This window comes from Marmota marmota, unplaced genomic scaffold, assembly GCF_001458135.2.
Source record: "Marmota marmota marmota unplaced genomic scaffold, marMar, whole genome shotgun sequence".
In the NCBI taxonomy this organism is placed as follows: Eukaryota; Metazoa; Chordata; class Mammalia; order Rodentia; family Sciuridae; genus Marmota; species Marmota marmota.
Window position 1 is genome coordinate 476,643 of NW_026000259.1, and position 5,287 is coordinate 481,929.

The window sequence follows — 5,287 nt, forward strand, 5'->3', positions numbered from 1 at the left end:
TGGAGTCTCCACAGCCCTGGGTGCTGTGGTGTACACAGCTCCCCCCGACACAAGTGTTCCAGGTGTTTCAACCTTGGAGGGGGGAGTCCCCTATGCCCTGGGTGCGGTGGTATACAGAGCCCCCTGACACTGGGGCTCCAGTTGTTTAGCCCCCAGAGGGGGGAGTCCCCTCTACCCTGGTTGTGGTGGTGTACAGAGCTCCCTGTGACACTTGGGCTGCAGGTCTCGCCCTTGCAGGGGGAGTCCCCTCTGCCCTGTGTGGGTTGGTGTACAGAGTTCCTCCCATAAAACAGGGCTCCAGGCGACTTGCCTCTGTAGGGGGGAGTCCCCTCTATCCTGGGTGCTATGCTGTACAGAGCCCCCACACACACACATCCAGGCTTCAGGTGTCTAGCCCCTGGAGAGGGGAATCCCCTCTACCCTGGTTGTGATGCTGTACAGTGTCCCCCCCACACACTCCCAGGCTTCAGGCATCTCACACCTGGAGGTGGGAGTCCCCTCTACCCTGGGTGTGATGGTGTACAGAGCTCCCCCTTCACACCCTGCCTCCAGGCGTGGGGGCGAGACACCTTTGCCCTGGGTGCAGTGGTGTACAGAGCTCCCTCCACACCAGGGCTCCAGGCGTCTCACCCTGGAGGTCGAGTCCACTCTACCCTGGGTGCGGTTGTGTACAGAGCTCCCCCAACATCCTGGCTTGAGTCATTTCGCCCTCGGAGGGGGGAGTCCCCTCTGCCCTGGGTGCAGTGATGGTCAGAGTTCCACGGATATGCAGGCTCCAGGCGTCTCGCCCCCAGAGCAGGGAATTCCCACTGCCCTGGGTGAGGTGGTGTACAGAGCTCCCCCCACTGACACCCGGCTTGAGGCGTCTCGTCCCTGGAGAGGGGAGTCCCCTCTGCCCTCGGTTTGGTGGTATACAGAGCTCCCCCCTTACACCTGGGCTCTAGGCATCTTGTCCCTGGAGGGGGGAGTCCCCTTTGCCCTGGGTGTGGTGGTGTACAGAGCTCCCCACTGACACCTGGGCTGGAGGCATTTCACCCCTGGAGGGGGGAGTCCCCTCTGTTTTGGGTGTGTACAGAACTCCCCCCTACACCTGAGCTCCAGGCGTCTTGCCCCTGTAGGGGGGAGTCTGCTGGACCCTGAGTGCGATAGTGTACAGAGCTCTCCCCACCAGGGTTCAAGGCCTCTGGCCCTGGTAGAGGGAGTCCACTCTACCCTGAATGCAAAGGTATAAAGAGCTCCCCCATAACTCCTGGGCTTCAGGCGTCTCGCCCCTGGAGGGGGGGATTCCGCTCTACCCCGGGTATGATGGTGTACAGAGCTCCCCCTCAACACCAGGGCTCAAGGAGTCTCGCCCCTGTAGGGGTGAGTCCCTTCTACCTTGGGTGTACAGAGCTCCCCCGCAATACCCGGGCTTGAGGCATCTTGCCCCTGGAGGGGGGAGTCCGCTCTACCCTGGGTACCATGCTGTACAGTGCTCCCCCACCCCACACCTGGGCATCAGGCATCTTGCCCCTGGAGGGGGGACTATGCTCTACTCTGGGTGCGATGCTGTACAGAGCTCCCCCCAGACCTGGGCTCAAGATGTTTAGCCCCCGGAGGACAGAGTCCCCTCTGCCCTGGATTCAGTGGTGTACAGAGCTCCACCCCCACCCCCGGGCTCCAGGTGTCTCGCCCCCCGGAGTGGGGAGTCCCCTCTACTCTGGGTGCAATGGTGTACAGAGTTTCCCCCTGACACCCGGGCTGGGGGCATCTTGCCCCTGGAGGCGGGCAGGCATCCCCTCTACCTTGGGTGCCATGGTTTAAAAAGCTCCCCCGATACCTGCTTTGGAGGCATCTTGCCCACGGAGGGGTAAGTCCCTTCTGCCTTTGGTGCAGTGATGTACAGAGCTCCCCCACCCCCGACACCCGGGCTTTAGGCTTCTCGCCCCCAGGGGGGAAAGTCCCCTCTTTCCTGGGTGAGGTGGTGTACAGACCTCCCCCCCAGACACCCGGGCTTGAGGCATCACGCCCCCAGAGGGGGGAGTCTCCTCTACCCTGGGTGTCATGGTATACAGAGCTTCTCCCTGACACCCGGGCTGGAGGCATCTCACCCCTGGAGGGGGAGTACCCTGTACCCTGAGTGCGATGGTGTACTGAGCTCCCCTCACCCCGCCAAACCTGGGCTCGAGATTTCTCGCCCCCGAAGGGAGGAGTCCCCTCTACCCTGGGTGCGGTGGTGTACAGAGCTCCCCCCTGACACCCGAGCTGGAGGCATTTTGCCCCTGGAGTGGGGAGTCCACTCTGCCCTGGGTGTGGTTGTGTACAGAGCTCCCCCGACACCCTGGCTCAAGGCATCATGCTCCTTGATGGGGGAGTCCCCTCTGCCCTGTGTGCGGTGGTGTACAGAGCTTCCCCCAACACCCAGGCTTGAGGCGTCTCACTCCCAGAGGGGGGAGTCCCCTCCACCTTTGGTGAGGTGGTGTACAGAGCTCCCTCAAGACACCCTGGCTTGAGGCGTCTCGCACCCTTAGGGGGGGAGTCCCCTATTTCCTGGGTGTGGTGGTGTACAGAGCTCCCCCTGACACTGGGCTAGAGGCCTCTGGGAGCTCATATAATCTCGAAGCCAAGGAAGAGGGGACTCGCCCCTCCAGGCGGGAGAACCCTCCCACCTGGGTGTCTAAGGGAGCTCAAAATAGGCACAGCCAGGGTAGAGGGGACTCACCCCTCAGGACAGGAGACCCCTCCCTCCTGGGTGGTGGGTGCAGGGCTCCTATAAAGCTATAGCCAGGATAGCAGGGACTCACCCCGAGACCGCTTTGACCTGGGTGTCATGGGGAGCTCATATCCTGCCACAGCCAGGGTAGAGGGGACTCGCCCCTCCAGGCAAGAGACCCCTCCCACCTGGGTGTCGTTTGGGGGGGCGCACTCGTATACCGCTGCAGCCAGAGTAGCATGGACTCGCCCCTCCAGGCGGGAGACCCCTTTCACCTGGGTGTCTGGTGGAACTCATGTACCTCCACAGCCAGGGAACAGGGGACTCGCCTGACCAAGTGGGACACCCCCCCACCTGGGTATCAGGTGGGAGCTCCTTTACGGCTGCAGCCAGGGTAGAGTGGACTCACCCCTCAAGGCGAGAGACCCCTCCCACCTGGGTGTCAGGGGGAGCTTTTATTCCACTGCATCCAGGGTGGAGGGGATTCGCCCCTCCAGGCATGAGACCCCTTCCACCTGGGTGTCCAGGGGGGCTCCTATACAGCTGCAGGCAGCATAGTGGGGACTCGCCCCTCCAGGCAGGAGACCCCTCACACCTGGGTGTCAGGGGGAGTCTCCTACCACTGCAACAAGCTTAGAGGATACTTTTCACTTCAGGCGGGAGATCCCTCCCATCAGGGGGTCAGGGGGAACTACTAAAAGGCAGCAGCCAGGGCAGAGGGGACTTGCCCCTCTATGTGTGAGACCCCTCCCACTTGGGTATGGGGGGGAGTTCCTATACCGCTGCAGCCAGGATGGAGGGGACTTGTCCCTCCAGGCGGGAGACCCCTCCCACCTGGTTGTCAGGTGGGGTGGATCCTATACGGCCCTAGCCAGGGTAGAGGGGACTCGCCATTCTAGGCGGGAGACCCCTCCCAACTAGGTGTCAGGGGGAGCTTGTATACTGCTGCAGCCAGGGTAGAGGGGACTTGCCCCTCTAAGGGGGAGACCCTTCCCACCTGGGTGTCCGGGAACCTCCTATACCACAACAGTTGTGGTAGAGGGAACTCTACCCTCCAGACGGTGACCCCGTTCCACCTGGGTATCCTGGGGAGCTCCTATACCGCTGCAGGCAGGGTAGAGGGGACTCTAGCCTCCTTGCGGGAGACTCCTCCTACCTGGTTGTCAGGTGGAGTGGATCCTATACTGCCCTAGCCAGGGTAGAGGGGACTTGCCCTTCCAGGCAGGAGACCCCATACACCTGGGTGTCAGGGAATGCTAGTATTCCACTGCAGCCAGGGTAGAGGGGAGTCACCTCTTCTGGCGGGAGACCCTTCCCATCTGGTTATGGGGAGGAGAGCTCCTATACTGCAGCACCCTGGGTAGAGGGGACTCGACCCTCGAGGCGGGAGACCCCTCCCACCTGAGTGTGTGTGTGGGGAGAGCTAGTATACTGCCCAAGCCAGGATAGAGCGGACTCGCCTCTCTAGTCGGGAGACCCCTTCCTCCTGGGTGTCGGTAGGAGCTTGTATACAGCCGCAGCCAGGGTAGAGGGGACTCACCCTTCTAGGCCGGAGATGCCTTTCACCTGGGTGTCAGGGGGTGCTCATATACCGCTGGAGCAAGGGTAGAGGGGACTCACCTCTCCACACGGGAGACCACACCCACCTGCCTGGGTGTAGGGGGATCTCCTATAGTGCCGCAGCCATGGTAGAGGGGACTCGCCCCTCCAGGAAGGAGACCCCTCCCACCTGGGTGTTGCAGGGAGCTTGTATACCACGTAAGCCCGGGTAGAGGGGACTGGAGGTGTGAGTCCCCTCTACCCTGGCTGTGGCTGTTTTGAGCTCCCCGGGACACCCATGTGTGAGGGATCTCCCACCTATAGGGGCGAGTCCCCTCTACCTTGGCTTCAGCGGTATAGGAGCTCCCCCCCCCCATATCCAGGTGGCAGTGGTCTCCCGCGTGGAGGGGGGAGTCCCCTCTACCCTGGCTGCTGGGGTATAGGAGCTCCCCCGACACCCAGATGGGAGGGGTCTCCCATCTGAAAGGGCAAGTCCCCACTCTCCTGGCTGCGGCAGTATATGGGGAGAAATGGAAGTAAGGGGAGCCCGTGGTGCAGGGAGAGGAGGGCTCAAGGCCCAGGTTCACTGCAGGGTGTCAGGATTGAGGAGCAGGTCCCTGGCTGAGGGAGGCCAAAGCCTCCAGGTAAGGGGCACTGCTGCCTTTTCCCAAAGGAAGCCCCCAGGGCCAAACATTAAAGTTCCAGCCCCTGGCCCTGGTGAGGAGGGCTGGAGGAAGGATGTTTGTGGGGTGTGGGCCAGGACCACAGAAAGGAGCCCAGGCTAGAGACCTAGAGGAGGGCCCAGTCTAGGGAAGAGCATGGAAGGGCGGGGCCAGGCAGGTGGGGCGGCACTAGGGTTCTGAGATGCAGGGAAGCCAAGGGGAGCTGGGAAGTGGCCCCAGCGAGGCCCGCAGTCCAAGCCCAAGAAAGCACAGAGCAAGAAGGGCCCCCAGAGGCTCAAGTGGGGAGCCAGGCCAGGGAATGGAGAGCCAAGGGCCAGTGCTGGGGCAGGGGGCTCAGGACAGTGGACAGGGATGGGGAGGGAAGGCAGGGGAT